This window comes from Sparus aurata, chromosome 4 (assembly GCF_900880675.1).
Source record: "Sparus aurata chromosome 4, fSpaAur1.1, whole genome shotgun sequence".
Classification (NCBI taxonomy): Eukaryota; Metazoa; Chordata; class Actinopteri; order Spariformes; family Sparidae; genus Sparus; species Sparus aurata.
In genome coordinates, this window is record NC_044190.1 from 13,555,614 (window position 1) to 13,576,771 (window position 21,158).

Consider the following 21,158-nt stretch of genomic DNA (forward strand, 5'->3'; position numbering starts at 1 on the left):
GTTATGTTTCAACACGTCAAATGTAAAGTTTCATTCTTTCTGTCATTTTGCAGAAATGTGAAATGCCAACATTTATTCTAACACTTGCAACGTTCATGCATTATGTGATGGAAGCCTCAAGGGTTTATCACCGGCTGGATGTCCATTCAGTTTAATCAGCCTGGAAGGAAAAAAGGTGGCTATGATGGTGAATAACTAACTCTCTTTTCACTTTCTTTGTGAAACTCCAGAGCGAGCCGCTGACCTACCAACGGACGCTGTAAGGGGCAGCTCCCACATATGAACGTTTCGGCAGTGTTAACGAGAAGCATGGCACTGCTTAACAACTGCACGCTCAATTGACTTTCCCGGATAAACAAAGATTTAAATGGAAACAAAAGATGCGGGCGTGTAAGTGTGACAGACACCTTTAATATCCTCCCCATTCCCGTGATCAATTGGTGTGATCGTACCTGTGTGACTGCCGCCGCTCGAACGAATGCCGGATGTCAGGAAGAGTGCCGACAGCTCCACAGAAGGTAGGACGACAAGAGCCTGTAAACAAAGCACACACACCAGGAAATTCACAGTTACCCACGTCTGAAGCTTGACAAGTTTGCCACACAGACAGAGGAGAAATACCCATTAAAATATCGTGTGCTGATCCCCTACCCCCCCTCAAAACCCCCAACATCTTTATTTTTCCTCAGGACTTCCTGTGAGGACATGATGTCATTTACACATCCCGGAGTAATCTAACAAATATATGAACTATAATTGCTTGTGCATATCAATCTTGAACCCTTTTTCATTTTCTTATTATTATTACTTTATAATTTGACACTATAATATCCAGATCAAGGCGAAGGAATCACACAGGGACACGTACTGAGAATGCCAAGGTTTATCAATTGAGTGTTAAAATGCAGTGTTCGGGAAGAAAAAAAAAAAAAAAAAACTCAGAAAGCTTTGTTCTCATGAGCAGAAAACTGTTAGAGGAGCCTACGCAGCACAGCACAGGATGTGATCCGCTCCAGCCTTGAAGCCAGGCCGCTTAACACCAGAAAAATAATCAAGCCAACACAAAGTATGTGCAGTAAGATACTGCCACTCCCCTTTAAACAAACATGTAACACAGCATTTGAGCCGAAGCTTCACAGAGAGATGTAAAGAAACTGACAGCGATTGGGCTTTAGCTTTAAATATGAATCATGATTTTTGGGGGGGAAATTACAAAAGATAAACCCTGCAAAAAAGTTTTCAAGCTTGATTAATGTGAATGAACTTTTACAGGGTTTTTTTTGTCTCCGTTGAAGAAGCTAATTGATTTGATTGACGTTCCGTCTTTTGCGACATTTCAAATGTTTGCTTAAATCTGTCGAAGTTTGCTCGGGCGGTGAAACCGCGAGATCTTGCTTATGTGTATTTACTTTCAGTCTTTAGCGATACATGTTCAGTGTGGTGCTGTTTCTGCTCTCTGCTACCCAGAGATCAACTGTCAGTCACAGTGACAGCGATGCGGTGCAGCAGGGACGATGTATTCATTAGGCTACCCCGGAAGTTAGCATTGCCCTGGTTCCCTTGACAGAAAAAGCTGTTTAATTCCCGCTTCGCTCTGTAGGTGGCGCTCTTTTCTGCGTGTCTTCGTTAATGCCCGCGCGTTGTCGCTTAAAATTTTGAGCGGCAAAGAAGCGCAGGTCTGACTGAATTCTCGTGACTGCTCTGGATGCGGAGCGGCAGCCAGGCACGGAGAGAGGCTGGCTAAGTCTGCAGCAGGGGGGAGGTGGGGGAAGGGGTGGTGGGGGGGAGGAGGAGGCACACAGATGTGGAGGGTCTGCAGGAGGGCCACCCAGACCTACCCACCACTACTGTTTCAATGGAGCGTTAAGAGTAAAACTCACACTCACATGCAGAGAACACACACACACACACACACGCTCACTCACAAAGCCACGACATCGCCTTAAGTCACAATCTAAATTGGCTCCCAAGGGCATACCGACTACCTTGTTCACCAAAGGCATTGTGTATGTTTTCTGAGTGCTTAGCATATGCTGCCGTAACCTGAGATCTCTCCCTCTCTCTCTCTCCCTCTCTCTCTCTCTCTGTGTCTCCCTTGCATTCACATACACATGTACACAAACACACAACGTCGCAAGAAGTTGCTCTGTTTTCTCCCTTTACGTATTTCCCACCAGGCCCTTAATTAAATTCAAAATAGTTCACATCTACCTATTAAACCGTGTTGCACCAACCGCCCACCAGGCAAACCTTGAAAGAGACACAAATACAGGCAGGCAGGGCGATGGGGTGGGGTGGAGGTGGGGGGAACAAAGAGACAGGTTGTCTTTTATAAGGAAAGAAAGTGGTAGGAAGAGAAGAGGAACTATGAGGAACTCCTCTCAGATCACAAGCAATGAGGAATGTCACGTCGGCTTTTTATACTGCCATATGATATCGCAGCACTGATGTATAAAAGGTAAACACACTGATTTCCTCTGTCATGTCGAACGTGCACGAACATGATGATACAGTGTGATTGATGAGGTGTCCATTAGTCAATCAAACAGCTCAGAATCCATCAGGTTGATTTTCTGGACACTGTGCGGAGGCTGTTTTGCCATGAAAATTGCAAAAAAAAATATGATCTGATTATACTTTATTGCCGTTTTTTTTACGATCAAAACTAAAGATGGAGTCACAAAAAAACGGCTTGCAAACACTAAAAGGCATATATATATAGGCTGGCTATTGTTCTACCAGAGTGAAATACCTTGTAAAAGCTACTGACACTTGATTGAATCTGCTACATCGATGATTTGATATCAAAACCCACTGCAGAGTAATGGGAAAAGCTAACATTTTAAGACAGTCTAACCTTTCCTGTGTTTACCTTATTAAAGAGTGTGTGCCTTAACTGGTAGTGCAATACACATAAGGGGGAAAACAATGTGTATAAAGCCGGCAGTGTTTAAGCAGGCGAACAGTAAAGTAATAGGCAAGAGCAGTGAAGTGTTGATTCTACAAAAGATGCAGGGGGAAAATTGCACCTTAGCGCACGCACACACACACACAAACACACATATATGTACATGAACACACACACATTCCCTACCCCTCCTCAATATACTCCCACAACACGGCCGGCTGCCTGGCAGCCGAAGTTAACATTTTCAGAGAAAATATTCTTTGCCTCCAATAGTCCGATGTAATTCATTTTCCATCTCTGTTCATTAATCATTGTTAAAATTAGTGATCCATTTCTTCCACTCTGCCATCTGCACTCAGCTTCCTAACAAACATGACACCTCAGCGCATAATAAAAGCTGACAGCTACGAGGAGGCCTTTCCAAGTAGCTTTCTGCATATGTGCACCTCCATGACTTGATGCCGTTGTCAGACAAAAGCAGGCTATTTAGACCACTGGCTGGAGAGAGCTGCATATTAGTACACACACATGTGCATACGCATACATACATGGGCACATGTACATGTACATTTATGCTATGCAGCTACAGTATTATGTCAAAGATGCAAAAAAAAAAAAAATAAAAATCTCAAACCAATAACCTCAGAACTTGAAGTCACATGCACACACTTGCACACGCACCAGCACATACACAAAACAACAGATGTTCCTAACCTTGAATGGAATGTGCTAAAATCCTGATAAGGAAAATCTTCCCTGTATTTCTCAGCAAAGCAAAGAAAAATGAGCAAAGGGGAAACATAAAAGATATGAGCAATCATGAAAACCAAGAGAGCGAAAGAAACAAAGAGAAGCCTTAAAAGTGTCCTGCTTAGCCCTACAAGGTTTTTGCTTTAACTTGAGCTGCAACGGCGTTGTACTTTTCCATTTCCATTTGCTTCCAGCAGCTGTGGCATTTGTTGTGATACCGTAGATCAGCTCAGCTACACCCTGATTTTAACTTGGTTAAGCCAAGAACTAATTCAGCTAAGTGTTGGGACAGTAAGAAAGAGGGGGTAAGGAGAGACTTCCCCTCTCAGGTCACCCGGGCCTCGTAAACACCCCTCCGATTCACATAAAAATACCTTGATGGAAAGCTATCGACTCCCCATCTGCCCCTGCAGACAGCCAGCAGCCTGGACACATGTAGATTCAGGTGAATAAAAGGTAGCAGGTTTAATACAGTGCATTCAATTCAGTATTCCGGTGCATTTATTGCCCACACACTCTTAGTTTAATCAAGCAGAAAGCGAGGAAGCACTCTGATATCTGCGAATTTAGCCACATTTCTGGGTTAAGGAAGTGAAGTAGACAGGTACAGCCACATCAGAGAGCCAGGCTACGAGTAAAATCTTTTACACTTTACACTCTGTCATTACTTATTTATGATGGAATGTGTTATTTATTGCATCATTTCTATTATCACGGCATAACTTTTCCACCACAAACAAGTGTAAAATCATAAAAAATATATCAAGAAATCATTCAAAAATTCACCGAGAATACATTTGAATGCCACCCAAGCTTCTTTCTCTGCCTCGCTCTTTTGTGCTCGCTCACTCACACACGCACAGCTTACTCACGGTACCTTCCCCTAGTCTCTTGTTAACACCCCCCCAATGCACACAATACACACACTCAGACACACACACGGTCAGGATCCCTCCCTGGCGAGGTGTGTGTGTCTCTGCCTGAGGCACAGCACATTAATCTATATAATGCCCTCAAAGAGAAGGCTTTTTCACACCGCTAACTGCCAAGGACTACGAGGGGCAGCGGCTGAGCCATGATTCAGCTGTTAGCCCAACTGGCGTCCCCGCGCACACACACTCCCACCCCCCCCACCCCCCAACACACACACAATATGTTAGCAAGAATACACACATACACCCTTCACTGGCAAAAAAAAAAGACAGCACAGACACCTTCGTGAGCTCGCACTCATCAACGCTAGACCTGCTTATCAAACCTCGGTATGTTTTTGTTAGAGTATGAAATGTGGAAAAACTTGTGGAAAAGCGTGTAATGCTTAATGAGATCTAAATCACAGGTTTTGCCAATTTTAGACTATATATTATGACATTACTAAAGTTCTTGTAAAGGTGCTTGTGTGTGGAAAAGATTAACATTTGAGAAGTTTAGCTTTTTGGCAAAATTTGAAAAAAAAATGCTTTTTGTAGAAAAACTTGCTTGTGTTCCTCCACAGGTAAGTACCTTAACCCGGCCCTGGTCAGCACTGATCTACTGTGGTTTGTATGAGTTAAAGCTCCATGAGCTGGATTATACATGTTTATGCATGCAAAAGTCAAGGGAGTCCCCAGTTGACCTGACGGGCAAAATTCAGGAAGCAACCAAACGGGTAAACACTGACTAAGTTGTTCTCTTTGCAGTACCCCCTTCACCTTCGGCAGACACCACAGAAGAAGACAGTTTACTGATGTTACCTTGCAGAATTTCTGGGCTTCACCGTCCTCATATTTCAATCTGTAACCTCTTGCCAGTGTGTGAAGTTGCCCAGTGCAGATTTAATATTCATTTGTTGCAAGGAGGGCCACAAAACAGACAGCTCCGAGCGGTGATTGGAGGGCCAGTGCTCAGAGACAGACGGCGAGCAGAAGAGCAGCTAAATCATCTTGACATTCACCAAGAAGTAGCCACACAGAAAGCTACTGCTGCCGTTAGTTCTCCCATCGACTAATTTGGTTCTACTTAACCCCTAAACACCCCGTGCATGCACGCACACAGAAGTGGACACAAGGCAAACAGAGGCTGGCACACACATACGCACACGCACGAGAACACACGCGGCTCACAGTGACATATTTAATTCCAGGTTCTCGGCACATCTGAATTACAGCAGGCTGATGAGGGAGAGAGGGCCAGGCCCCTCCGGACTGATTAGCATCATTTAAGAAAGTCTTCCTTTTCTCTGCCCGCCTCAGCGACCTCTCTCTCTCCCGCTTTCTCTCTGCCACTCGCCTGGTTGACCCACCCACCTCCCGGCCTACAATATGGGTGGCATCCCCGCCAGCACAAGTCAATATGAAGTACGCTCATTTACATCTGACACAGGAGAACGACTCAAGTGCCCGTGCCTCCGGAGCATTTTCTACTCCGTCAAGCATTCACAGGCAACTGATTGTTAGCTTTAGATTCTGTTTTCTGAAAGTGTGGACAGAAGGACATAACCAACATATATACGTCAGGCGCCATATGATGCAGTTTTTTTCAGCGCGTGTAAAGTAAATAAGACAGAGCCTGTTTTATTTGTGCATATTTCCCCCCTTCTAAATTATATAAGCCTTGCACATGGCTTAAAATTTTGTAAAGCTTTTCTCAAAATCCTACTTATGGTTGCCATTCTGTGCCAAAAAGTTCATCTGGCCTGTAAATTTAAGCATGGATTACAAATATTCAAATCATGAGCTTACTGTTCAAATAAACATTTCCAACAGGGAGGGGAAAAGTTGCAAGGCATACACTTTCAGCATAATTCCTCCTCTGGCACCTCCCCTCCCCTCGCTCCTAATAAAACAACCACACACACAAAAAAAGGTGGGGGGCGCAGGAGGGTGGGGGGGGGGGGGCAGAAAACAAAAGACAGAGTTAAAAGTTTGGCTTCTTCATTTACCGTGCGGCTGGATAAACAGTGTTGATGAAATATGTAATTAATGTAATTGTAACCACCTATGCAATTACAGTCAGCCGGGTGGGCTCGGCTGTGGCCCCGGTACACCCTGCCATAGGACAATAGGGCACCTTATTACAGTTTTAAAAGGGGGAGGGAGGGAGACGAGGGGTTGAAAAAACGGGGGAGGCTTAAGCCGGTCAGCTGCTCACCACATGGTAGAAATAATAAGGACTGAAGTCACAATCATTTCAGCTTTGGTTTAGCTTCGCTGATCACTGTACTTTATACTGGACAATACAAACACCTGACACACTGCTGGGCCATGTCATCTGGGGTATACGTGTTAAACGACTGAATACGGTGTGTAGTGCTGGAGGTACTTGTGTACTTGGTGTCTTTTTATGAAGTTAAAGTAGCAAAACTTTGTGGTAAAAATACACAAATACAAGTAAAAGTCCTGCATTCAAAATATAAATTGTAAGCGGCACTTTATTGTTGTAGTTGGTCATGTGGAGAAACTACTTCACATACTGTGATATACTGCCATAATGCATTCTGTGTTGTGAATTGATTATACTTCAATATACACTCTTAATTTCATCACTAACCCCTGAAAACCATGTATCTCCAAAATGTCAACTTGTGAAACAGTCCTTTAATTCGCCATGATTCGGATAATGAAGGTTTTTTTTATTCATTTATTTTTTTTATTCAAGTTAAGAAGTGGGTTACATTTCTCTACCTAAGGATCTAAATTAAAAAATCACCAGACCAGTGAGATACGTGGTTTTCTTAGGAAAGTCACAACAGCAGCTGTCAAAAAAGTGGAGTGGAGTGAGGTGTTTCCCTCTGAGGTAAAACACTCCAATTTGCACTTAAATTAAGTGCTTAGTCTCCTTTTACTAGCGCTTAAAATGACTTGATTTGATGCACCGATACTTCTGCTTGAACATTTTTGTATTCTTAGTGCACTGTACCTGCTTTCACACTAACCTGCAAACACCACCCGCTTGAAGCCCCCAAAGGACGCTCAGATTAAAACCAGTCCTGGTCCCATGTACGGACAGCTATGAATCATAAATAAAGAGAAATGTAGCATCAACATATTGTCACCTAAAGACAGGTCAAAATTTGGGTTAAGGTGCAGGCCGCTACCCAGGCGCATTCATACTGGCAGCCGGTGTTATCCCAGGGATTAAAATAGACTTTTCTCTGCTACCCGCCCCTGCCCGGCATTAAAGTCTTCCACATTTGCAAAATTGCAAACAGATGCAACTCAAGTACCTGCAAATAATCTGCCAAGACCAATTTCAAAAGGGAGATTTCAGAATATGTGGGAGTCATTAGAGGGAGTATTATTTCAGCGATGAGCGCGAGAGGGCCAGCCGTGTTTCACCCAACCAGATGGGTTCTGTTGCCTTTTATTCAGGAAGAAAGAAGCCGACGTGTTCTTCATCTCCCCCATTCTCCCCAAATGAAGATATATAACGTGTATGAAACAATTACGGCAGAATATTGGAAGTTTCAGAAGCAACCAAAGAATGTCAAATTTCTTTTCGAGTTTCTCAAAACAATCTTTTCATCTTCTTCGCAGCGAGGATACTTTTGGATGGGGGGCTGAGAGGGGAGGGAGGGGGGCTGGCGGGGATTTTCAATGTAAACGAGGATACAGACAGAGATCTGAGGCTTTTTTATTGTTTTGTATTGAGTGTTAAATATGAAAAAGAATTAAAAGGTAGACGCCTTAAAAGGGGCCTGTGGCGTATGTAAATGAAATCTGTTTCAGAGGCGTAATTTGCAACTGCTGCTGTTGTTATTTTTCAGACGGTTATCTGAAGTTTTTCTGGTCGCCTCAGTGCAGCTTTAAAGCGGCGCACAACAAAGCGTTCACCAATTAAAGACGATTTTTACACCAAGAACTGCAGCAAACTTCATTAGATTCTCCAGCCAGCCGCTGACAAAAAGCCTATCAGAATGCATCTTTAAGTGTTAGTAATGAATAATGTAGAATCAAAACACACTTTTTTTCCCCTCCGACACTAGCCACTCACGACATCTAGCAGCCCTTATGACAAATTAAATGTTTATATCAAATGGAATTTGATTAGGTGAGTCTTGCTAGTAGGTTATTATTGCTAGTAGGGAAGCAGAATAACAATCTAAGGCACTTTAAAAAATGATCAAAATCACCAAGCCCTTGAAACAATACACATTCAATCAAATTCTTCATAATTGTAACAGTAGGAAACATTTTAGGCATTCCACCCACAACAAACAGGCTTTGTTCTCCTGTTATGAGAGGCAGCGAGGGGACACAATCAAGTGCGTGAGAAAGCCAGGAACGCAGGATTTCAAGCAATTCCTCCCTCTTTCTCTTTCTCTCTTTCTATACCCCCCCCCCCAAACAACCACCACCCCTCCCTCTCTTTTTTCAGGGTCGCCCATATTATTTGCTTCCTGTCTCATTGTAGCTGGCAAAAAGAGAATTTGGTAATTGAGTGGTACAGAACATGTGCCCTCCCTGCTCGCAGATGACAGATGGATTATAAAAACTTCAAAGGCGAGCATTTGGAGCACCAGGGGAGAGATGCTAGGTATTTGAACTATCATTCTTTACCCAGGAGACAATGACTGCCTGACATGGTGCATACATCAAGGAATAGTGCAACGGCACAGACATAATCCAACACACACATGCACACACACCCCTCCTTTTACTCCTCTTCCATCTCTCTTCCTCTCCTCTCTCCCCGTGCTATATATTTAACATCCTGTTCTGAGCAACTTTGCGCCAAGCACTGGAACATAACAAGTGGGGGGTGACACCGAGAGTCTGGAGGAGAAAGGAGGCAGCACCGGCAGGGCAGAGGATCTTATCTTTACATTTCTGTCCTCTTGACTTGTCACCTTTGCAGGTTTTTTTTTTTCTTTTTTGCTGCTTTCAGGGTTTAAAACTGTGGCCTTTACCCTGGTCGGTTAAATAATCTGAGTTTAGCTTTAACAGTTGCTTTGTGCTTTAAAAAATACAGCCAGATTAACAGGCCTCGAGGAAAACTGTAAGCACTACTGTATCGTAAGTGAAGGGGAGAATGGTGGGCGGCGACGCCTATAATCATCTTATAAGCATGATTTATGAAAAGGGCCATCTGCTTTGCCTTACTTAAGCACGGAGGCAACCTTTAATAATATAAGGACATGAGGGAAGGAGGGGATGGTGGGGGTGAGAACAAACGAGTACAAACAATGACATACACAGACACACACACACACATGCACACACACACACACACACACATAGATTTCAACCAAGTGGTAACCCGAATGCAAGTGCCCCTCTCTTCTTCTTTCCATCTCCTGTCCTTTTCAGCATCCAGCCATCAGTTCAGATGGCAGCTAATCACTGGTGACCTCCCCGTCACACCATTTAACCCCGACCCCTCCCCTTGACCCTGAAGGAATTACCAGCCTCACTGTAATACCCCCCCCCCCCCCCCCCCCCCCCCCCCACACACACACACACACACACACACACACACACACACATTCATTTAACTCACAACTCAAAAACTACCTTGCACACATAAAAAACTTCTCCCTCTGCCCACAGACTCACAAGACAAGTTTGCTTTACCTCTGTTTTCATGACCACTCTGTGTGAGTCTTAGAGTAAATAAGATTCCTATCTATGACTATGACATGACTCACAGCTGCACAGGATCCTTGCCAATTAATTGTTTGGTCACAAAAAAAAGAAAAAAAAAAAGCCACCACAAGTTTCTACAGTCCAAGTTTACATATCTAAATATTTTGGGTTTTTTTCTTTCCAACCAATGGCCACCAACACCCGAGGATATTCAGCTTGGAATAAAAAAAAAACTGTAAAGTAAATAACTACATCTGAGATGTTGGAACCAGTAAGTTTTGAGTCTTTTTTTACTTAATTGATTTGTTGATTGTCAAATATTTTTTGGGATAAAATAACTAGCTTTCTCAGGTCTTAATTATTTCATTATTGATCAATGATGATATATATATTTTCATTTATCATTAACAGATGGCCTTATTTTTCAAACAAACGTTAAGACATTCAATTTCCAATTTTTAAAACAAAAAACTATAAAAAAAACAATAATTATTTTAACATTAAAGAAACTAAACCCAAATACTTATATATACTGATCGCCAAAATTGTTATCGCTTAATCCGACTGTAGCAGCATTAGTTTCAGCTGTTCTTCGTAAAGCAAGGAACAAAGTGAAACCATGTAAGTGATATCATAACACACTTCACACATGAATATCAACAGCATCTCAAAGCCATGTGGCATGTGCTTTGATTGGCATTCATGCCCCAGCTGCTGCCCTTTGGCGTCACTGTGACCTGGAAATGGCTCCCAGCGAGACCTTAAAGAGCAACGACGGCGGAGTTGGAAAGAGGATATGGGTGGTGGTGGTGGTGGTGGTGATATCATAATGAGGCATATGGCATATACTATTGTGATCAAAAAGCCACATACACACATTCTTACAAGTGCACATAGACGCAAACACACACACACTCACACACACACACACACACACACACGCCCCTCCCCATGTGGTCACCTTTTCAGTGTCCATCAGGATTGTCGGCCTAATCCTCGTCGGATCATCTCATCAATGCCTAGGCTGTTTATGTGTAATGGATCCCATCAAACCCCCCCACCCCATGCTCCCCTTTGCCCCCTCTGCTCTTTATATCCCTTCCCTGCCCCCCCCCCCCCCCCCCCCCCCCCCCCACGTCTCCAAACATCCCCTCCTCCCTCCTTCATAACCATTGTTACTTCTCCTCAATAGAATAACTTGTTTGCTACCTTATTTTATTTTAGCTTTTAAATGAGCTTCAATGTCATAGATGTAGTTCTTTATTTATGTTGTGTGTAGTGTCAGGGCTACGAAAGGTAGAACCAACTGAATATTATTATGAATACAAAGGCAAGACGTACTGAAAAACTAATGTTTTCAGTAAAAAAGTGCAACTTCAAAAAACCTTGACTGGAATGTGGTTTCAGAGGGTTTTCCGCCCTGATGAGCCCTGTTGTGGAGGTCAAATGAATTTCAATGATTTTTAATGAAATTTGTGTAGATACAGCACTGAGCATCAGCTTTAACAAAAGACACTGATATCGTCATTATTGTTATTCTGGTATGTAAAGTTGAGCAGTACTTTTCATACCACTCACTTTTGGGTCTGACAGAATTCAAAATAAATTCCAGATTTCTGCTCCGCTGTATAATTTTCTTGACAAACCTGTCATGGAAACTGTATAATGGTTTGTCTTTCCACCCTTCTCATCCTTCCTCACTCTCTTCATCCTCCTCCTCCTCCTCCTCCTCCTCCTCCTCCTCCTCGAAGCCTCACAGCATGTGTAAGCAGAAGCGCACGTGCTCCCTTCGCCCTCATTACGAGCTAACTACGCTGTTAGATTAAAAGCGTGTACAGAGAGGAAGACAGAGGGAGAAAGAATGAAAAGAGAGAGTTAGAGAGAGAGAGAGAGAGAGAGAGAGGAGGAGGAAGAGGTGTGGGGGGGGGGGAGTGAGGAACGGGCCGAACCTCCATAATTAAGATCACTTCACAGATTACCTCCGGCAACAAAAGCACGGCAAGCGGCCGCCCGCAGCCACAGAAATTGGATGAAAAAGGGGTGTTGAGGAGGAGACTGACCTCCGCTGCTCTCCTCCGAGCTCCACGCGAACACGAGCCATGGCTGGATCAAATGCCCCTCCCAGCAGTAACTGACACACATAGACACACACACACACACACACACACACACACACACGCGCGCGACAGGTACTAGTACATGCTGTAGAGGCAGGGAGGCAGCGAACGGAGGGAAAGCGCACTCCTCACAGGCAGCGGCAGACACACACATGTAGAGGGATCAACATCTGAGGGGTTACGTTTCATTACAGGCCACAAATCCGGAAAACACGCAGAGAGCTAACTACACTGCACGGAGAGGAGACCCATCCACTGGTGCACACCCTCGCCTCCCAACTGAGTCTGAAAAAACTCCAAAAATGCTGCCACCTTTAAGACATTTTTGAGGAAAAGATTGCCAACATGGTAGTCAGTTATCAATAGCAATCTATTGTACTATTCAACAACAAGCAGCTGTTCCGTATACTTTGACACTGGTGTGTTTGTTGGCTTGTTTGATTCTTGTGGGCCACAGCATTTGTTACACTACATGGAAGACAGTGGAGCTATAAAAACCCCAAATGTCCAATTTGAAAAAAACACTAGGCGGCTGATGTGATGTCTTTTTCCCCTCACTTGGAAGCCAGTTTGACCATAAATCTGATATCACACAAGCCTGGCATTATACCCACCTAAAGGATCCCGTCACCAATGAGTTTCCAAACTGACCAGCTGTCAAACCAACACTTTCTTTTTTTCTATCTCTGTACTCTTTGCCTTCTCTCCATCAATTCCCACATCCTGACCCTCACAGTTCTCCCGCGCTGTTCACCTCGTCCTCCTCAGTCCGCCTCACTCCCATCCCGCAAACCAACCCTGATCTCCGGTGAGCAGAGGGGAGGCCATTTACTCTAATCACAGGGATCCAGCAAGAGCGCCTCAAAGCCCTCGGGGGCTGATCGGCAATCAGAGAGACGGCGGCTATGAGGGAGCGAGAGAGAGAGGAATAAACTCCACCTCAACATCAGATTTGTGGAGCAAACCTCTCCGATGCCTAATACGAAGCAGCTTTGCCATGAGATCGTCCTGATGGCGTGTAGGCAGGATGAGGGGTGTTTGCAAGGATATGAGCACAGAGTTGAAGGACTTCCTGTGACAGAGCAAGTTTCGGTCACCGGGGGTCACAGGGAGGGTGAAGTGTGCAGGCGCTCACTCGGGACAGGAAGCGGGCAATAAGTGTGCGAGTTACTGTGCTGTGGTACAGAATACGGTTTATCAGTTTGAACAATTTCAGATATCCTCCAGCAGGTTACAATTCTGGCAAAAAGAATCACTATTGCAGCTTTTAATTAATAATCTCATTTTCATAGTTTTTTTAATTAAATAAAAACTAAAAACAACAAATACTCGGCACAGCTGAAATGATGGTGTAATCCCACACCACTTACTAGTACAGCAAGTGTCCATTCATTCCGATGAAAACACAAGACTTTACATCGAGATGAAAGCAGCACATAAAAATAATTTCTCACCCACACGTAGTAGTTCGGTTTACTAGTCTCTGGAGTCCACTTGGAGGACGCATTCCCCGCATGTACGATGTGTTCTGTAGCGTGTGGCAGTGTAGTGTCAGTGCGGTCACATCAAGTTGGAGGTACACACGGCACAGAGCCTACATGTACATTGACGAAATTTACATCGCGTGGAGCCTAGCATTTCCTTATGGACCATGACGCAGTCGCGGGCGCGGAATGTGTAAGTTCAGCTCTAGAGCAGCCTCATAGTCCATCCAATAGTTTTCAAGACATTCCACAAAAAACAAACGTCAATAATGCTAGAGGAATATGAAGGATCGTCATCGTCAATAGGCTTCATCCTCTGGGGATCGTGAATGTAATAGTTGTTGAGATATTTTACTGTTGGACCAACCAAACGGTAGTGCCATCCCTACTGACCATGCATGACAACACATTTATAACAAAATAGTGATGGTTTAATTTGTTCAGTATTTTGAAGTGCATTGACAACATTTTACATATGTGGCTTTTATAATGGTGTTCTGTGGGGGAAATGTTTTTGATCAATGAGGGATTTTGTTGCTGCAGTACTGTGCTCGGTTACTGAGACCATTTGGCAGCAGGGCTGCCTAACCGTGCCACACACAGCTCAGTAGGTTTGTTTAAAACCTGTCCAGTTGTCTGACTGCTCAGGTTTCTTCCCCTGTCTGACTTCTTTTTAACAATGTCACCTCACTCCAAGTTCTCAGCAAATGACTTTGGTACGTACAACCTACAGCTAGAAGACCAACATGAGATCAAAGTTGTCATGAACTTGAACTTGAAATGTAAAAATATAAAACGTGATGCTCCTGCCTATTAGGTACAAAAGCTCTTACAATTTTGACTTACTATTATACACTGCACAGTCAGAACGGAGTAATAAACAAATTCAAGTCTTCCATGTCCTCTTCCAATTCTTTCTTTAATGGGTGTCATAGAGTGACAGAAGGTTAGAAACAGCGAATCTGTTCAAAATGTCCCTCCAGTTTTTGGGACACACATTGTGAACGGGTGATCTCACTCCCACCCTTCAAGCCTATCAGTGTCATCAACCACACCATGGATGCAAATGCCCCCCGTCTCTCTCTGTGCAGATCTGACAGTCCTGTTTACCAAAGCAGCCGGCAGACAAGCCGAACAAGAGCCCGGGCACTTCCACTTAACTCTTTCCCCATTACAACGATTGGTGTGAACGACACAACAAAAGAGATAAAATGCAGTTCTGAGCCAAAGAAAACAACTGCAGCTCACGATCAAGAATAATAATAATTTAAAAAAAAGACAAGGATGAAAACAAAAGAGGAAGAGGCAGATGAGGGGGAGGTGGTGGGGGCAGGAGAGAGAGAAGATGATGAGGTAGGCCCTTTGAAAATAGAAATAAAAAAGATGATTTGAGAAAACTGTTGGAAATTGCAGGAGATCTGTTAAAGGTTTCTGTTTCAGCAGGGGTGGGAGCGCATCTTATGACTTAAAAAGAGGTATTAAAGGAAAGAGCCGGGCGCCGGGGGAATTCTCCCACGTCGGAGAGCTCTCTTTGTGAATTCAACCCCAGTAATAAGGCAGATAAATAATAGATAAATAGTATTTAGCTCCCACCTTGAACAACACTTTTTAAAGTAGTTCATGAAAGACTGACAGCTCTTGGCGAACAAATGCACTTACACAAACACACAAGCATGCGCATGTACATGTAATGTGTATTATACCTAATTAAATAAAACACTAGGTGGGATCGACTGATTGTTTGTGTGCGTCTCAGTGTGTGTGTGTATGTGTGAGTGCGCATGTGTGTGTGTGTGTGCACGGACACAAAAAGAAGACGCAATGAAGAGAAGGCAAGGCTCAAATATTTTTGGGACTGAATTTCATTATGTGCATATTTATTATTGGTGCTTTCATCAGTTACTGACGGTTGGTGTAGGTGCAGAAAAGTAAGGGGCTGTACGACACAGATGTTTGTCTTGCAAACACACAATACGTGTAGAGATAGTTATTGGTTTCAGAAGGGAAAAGAGCGTTTCATTTACAGTCGCTCTGGTCTGCATAACAGACACATAACTGAAGTGAAGTTAAGTGTTTCATATAAACTTGTAAACTGTCACATTTTGGCTTTGTGTCAGCGGTGAGGTGTAACTATTATGGTGCCCCGTCATGAATACTGTATTTTACTGAGAGATATCAGGGGAAAGGGTGTTACCATACTTAGTAACACGCAAGAACAACCGTCATTAATCAATGTTACATGTACTGTTAATTAAGCAGCTAATTGTTATTTCACACTTAACAAACAATTAAGTGCTTTATAAACCATTTACCAAGGAATTGTATATCGCTTAAAACGCTTAAAATAGTTGCAACTGATGTTTATAATGCTTTTTAAACGGTTAATAATTGCTGCGTGGTTCATCTCTGAACATGATAAAAGCTGCGACTAATGTTTATAAACCTTTACAACTACTAGATAAATAGTTTATAAAGCATTTCATTGCTATTAACAATGTATTAACTATTCATTTACCATGTATTAATGATGGTTATTATAGAGCACTGCCACACTTATTTTCTTCCAACTTTGGAAAATGAGATTCACACCCCCTCCCCACTCCAATAATTTGTTTACAGTCGCAAAGCTTGTCCAACGTTCTCCAGTGTTAAATAGAGGCCTTTTACTGTCTTACCGTTATAATATTCCAGAAAATAAAAATCATTTAAAAAAGGACTTGTTTTTGTATAACCTTTCCTCAAATAAGAGCAATAATAAACAAGTAGACATATATTTACCTTAAAAAAAAGAAAAAAAAAAAAAAAAAAAAAGCACAGTAGCAACCCTTTGCGTCTCATGGCAGCTATGCCTCAGAGATGTGGTCGCGGCTGCACCAGGCGTTTACAGAAGGCTGTGTGTTTAAACGCCTGGAATGCTCATTTGCCTTTTGGGTTTACTTATTTACTTTTGCATAAATGGAGAACAGTACTGTGGTATTAAAGGGGCTTCTCAGGGGGAAAGTTGTGTGTTTTTGAAATGCAGCCTTTTTTTAAATGCTCCCTCAGTTTGCTATATTAAGGAATGCAGATGATTAATGCAACATAGATCTAATTTCTCTTGATTAAAAAACATGAATTAGAAAAATAATGCCAGACTTGAGATGAGCTCAACCCCGACCACCCCCACCCCCTTTCACTCCCCAACACACACACACACACACACACACACACACGCACGCATCCCCACCACCATCACCACCACCCCCCACCCGCCTCCTGCACTCAAAGTCATCAGATACAAAATGAGCATCCAGGCTAAAATGAGCAACAAATAATCACAAAATTCCCAATAGCCAAATATGAAATGTAAAATGACTGCCTTGATCAACTTGAGCCCAGTAATCTTTAGCACCAGCCACAGCTGTACCACCACTTCTGTCACTTGAAATAAAAACCTAAACCTTTCAGGGCTTTCGATTGAGTCTTTAATTCAGCCTGATGTGACATTAAAACCCTTTGGTTGACTTCCACTGGCTGTGACAAATGTACCAGCGCTTAATAGAGGTGTGCAGACAGGCCGGCATTTCAGTGACTTTTATCAAACCGAATTTATCAACGCAGGCTCCCAGGATCTGTGGCAGCAGCTTGTTCAGAGGGAAGCCTACAGATACCGTTAAGTACATCATCCCTCCTCTCTGTCTCACTCCTTCTCCCCTTCTGCTCGCTGCTTCGCTCTGCGAGTGTTTTTTCCCGCTCTGTCCTGTCATCGCTCTGCCTACTGTGTATTTATCTCTTTTCTCTCCGGATCCACCGTTCCATGAGCGCGCCGCTTTTGTAGGCTAATACGGATGTTTTCTGGCTGCCAATTGTCACGTTGAGTTAAGAACAATTTAAAGAACAAAACTAACAAAAACATTTTTTTAAATCCCAAGTCACACCTTTTGTATGTATGCTCAATACCAATCGTGGGGCACTCAAATTCTCCACTGACACTATCTCTGATGATAGTTAACAGTGTTTTGTCAGGCCAGAAAAGACGTCACGATTGTCTCATTTTTAGTAAAAAAAAAAAAAAGGTGAGACTGAAACTGATGAATCATCCCAACCAGCAGGAAGATAATTCACGTTCATGAGCTAAAAGAAGACACCAGCGCGATTGTCAGAAAGTAACTCACCAGTTTCTTCAGCTAAAAGAGTGTCAAATACATTTTCTTATTATTATTTGATCTCACAATTAGGCTACCTGGAAATGGTGGAAAAGCTTCCCCCTCTCCGTCAAGAGTTCCCTCCTCTTTAATTCTCTCCAGTCGAAGGACAAGTGTTTGGATTCCTGAGCGCTTTAATGTGATTTCCAGGCCAATTTCGTAAAGTCGAGAAAAAATTAATCACAGCTTGCAGGGTGTGGCGCTCAATAACTAATCGGCAACTTATTGTCATTTTAGCGATGATAAAGGTTCGTGAATGGAGCGGCAGATGGCACGAATGAGGAGTGAGGGCGAAAGAAGAGGGGGAAAAAAGAAACGATAGCTGGGAAGAACAAGACACGAGAGTGGGGACGGAGGATGGAGAGGCTGCAGGAACGAGAGTGAAATGGTGGAGTGAGGAGTGTGATAAGGAGGCCTTTGAAGGGTCCTCTCAGATGCTGCGATTGCTCAGTTCAGCGCCGTTAGAGCCTCTGAGGTACTTGAACCTTGCCTGCCTTTCCTCCACCTCTCTGTAGAGCTGCTGCCCTGCAGGCCACCTGTAAACCGCTTTGACACATGATCCACTCCCACGGATGTAGAGTGGAAACACAAACACACATACACACACTCGGAGAGCGAGGGAGAGAGAGAGAGAGAGAGAGAGAGAGAGAGAGGGAGAAACTGCTGCTCGCAGGCAGCTGAGCGCGCACGAATGCTTTAACGCATCATCAACGTCGGGTTGTTTTTTAACATTAGCACTCGATTAACAACTGGCTGTCCCACTTTTGAATGGAGGGCCACTCAGAGCAGAAACAAGAGCGCTACCTAATAGTCTGCTCTCATGACACGTTGATTAAAACATTTTTGGGTTGTTTTTTTTTTTTCTCCTTCCTTTTATCTGTCTCTCGCTGTCACTTTGAAGCAATGGATCCTTCAGCGGGACAGGATAAATAACCTGCTATTATTATCCGAGGCCCTCACACTGGCGTGAAAGTGGCACCGGGAGGGGTTTAACCTTCCCCTCCTTAAGGCCGAGAGAAACATCAAACACGTTGGAATTCAATTAAGCAATTAGACGGATGCCGCAAAGAAGTGGCGCGGAACGTGGACGTCATATTTCCAGGCAAACACACACACAAATGCACCTTAAAAAAAAAAAAAATGTTTAAATGATTACTAGAAATGCAAGAAATTCCTAATTCACATGGAAAAGAAGAAAAACGCATATGTAAGAAAAAGTCGCGCTCAGTGACTGCAAGAAAGCTCCGAGCAACCCCCACCAACCCTGAAACGGAGGGAAAAAAATGACGGCTCCTGATTAGGCATTGTCAAAATATTTGTGACGGAGGAATTCCACTAGGCGAGCGCAGAATCGGCTCCTCTACAAAAGAGCCATCTTCCCTGAGTAACAAGTTGGTGCAATGAGTGTCGACAGAAGAGGAGCCGAAATCCCCCCCGGGCTAGAGAATATCCCGCTATTGTAGTCTTAACCCGCGAGACCTGGCGGGGAATGTACAGCTTTCACAGTCACTTCTCATCCTATTTGTAGCACTGCCGCTGATGTGCGAGCGCCTGGGCCAGAGCAGGTCACCCCACCGCCACACTTTTTTTCTTTTTTTTTTTTATCTCTCCGTCTACCTGACTCTTCCAGCTATCAACACCTTTCCCAAGTCCAATAAATATTTGAGGGGGCATTCATCTACATCGTGTTATTTTCTCCACCCACCCCCCCGGCCCTCATGCCAAACCACTTTTTTCATCTCACTTTTTGTATTTTTTGTTCCACAAGGCAAGTTTCATTAAAGATCCAATTATGCAAATCAGGTGCTGGAGAGGCAGTTGAATATGCACTATAATGGTGTACAGTAATCGTTCGACACAATATACGGCATCCGGGGCCAGATTTACGAGCGCAACAGTACTGCAACGCCTCCATCCTTTGGTGAAAACCTCTTGATCATAATTAAAGGTGCAGGAGTTCTCCCCAGCATCCCTACACCCTCCTTTTTTTTTTTTTCTCCCTCTTCTCCTCTCCCTCCATCTTGTGCTCCTTTGGCGTGCTCATTAACGGAGGTCTGGGGAAGTTTACAGAGGTCACATCCGAGAGGTGGACCAGCTAAAGAGCAGACATGACATGCAATGCAGTCAGCGATGGTATGCGAAGTGGGTAATAGACATAACCTGCCTCGCACACATGTATAACCTTCCATCTCATCAACACTGGAGGTATTTACCACAGTCTTAGCTGAGCGTGACTGAATGTTAAGCAGTAACAATTCTCTGCTTCAGGACCTCTGATTGATGTGTGCTTGCCCGTTTGTGTTAAGCTGTTGTCTACGGAAATGACACAGCTGAAAACGCAGCGTCTTTCCGACACATCAAAAGGGAAAACGGTCCTGACATTGCATGACGCATCCTTAAATCCAAAATGCTAATGAACTTCGAGGAAGAAAAATACCAAACTAAAGCCAAACTCAATAATGCCTTAATGCCAAGGGAGCTCAGCAGGGAAGCCGGGGCAAACAAAGGAGGAGTATCACGGGTTGTGAGGATAAGGTGTTTTTTTTTTTTCATTGCATTTTTTCAGGACACATTCCTTGTTGGTGTTACGTGAGCGTCAACTGATTCCACAGAAGGGGAGAGAGAAGGGGTAAGGCCAGAGCATCGCCAGGACGATGGACTGTCTCAAGGCTGATGCACACACACACACACACACACACTGTGTGGCTTCAGGTGTTCATGTACACACTGTTCTAAAAATTGTTGCAATTGCTCACACATGTACGCGTGCACATTCTCATGTATTAATCAAAGTCTGGAAGTGGAAAAAAAAGAACAGAAGATCCCCCCCCCCCTTGTGCCCACTTCTGCTGCCATCTCTCCCTCCAAGACCACTTCGATTTCTCCCTTTCCTCTCTAACCGTCCAAACCCCAGCTGCCCCCCCACCGCCCCGGCCCAGCTCCCCTGGCTGCCCAGACAAGCAGACGCTCCTTGCGATGGCACCCCGGCATGAAAGGACTCAAGTCAAGCCTGTCTGTCAGCACCTCATCTGCCCTACACCCTTTATTCTTAGATCAAAATGACGTCCACGATTACCCCCACACCACCAAACCAATCTAACCCACTGCTCCCCCGACCCTTTAACTCCCAATCCTTATCGAGCTCTCGGAGG

The 21,158-nt window shown here is 43.8% G+C and overlaps 1 protein-coding gene across 14 annotated transcripts in view; it reads right to left on the reverse strand.

The window, feature by feature from the left end:
* The window catches only part of znf536 (zinc finger protein 536), a 243,317-nt gene that overhangs the window by 216,150 nt on the left and 6,009 nt on the right, over nt 1–21,158 (reverse strand). For 10 of the 14 annotated variants that reach the window (XM_030413878.1, XM_030413875.1, XM_030413868.1 and 7 more), the window contains exon 2: nt 453–534. The gene's annotated coding sequence lies outside the window, so the exon portion shown is untranslated. Of the gene's footprint in view, nt 1–452; nt 535–6,378; nt 6,473–7,571; nt 7,646–21,158 lie in introns of all 14 variants that reach the window. The other 4 variants (XM_030413879.1, XM_030413871.1, XM_030413872.1 and 1 more) reach the window with 2 other exon arrangements.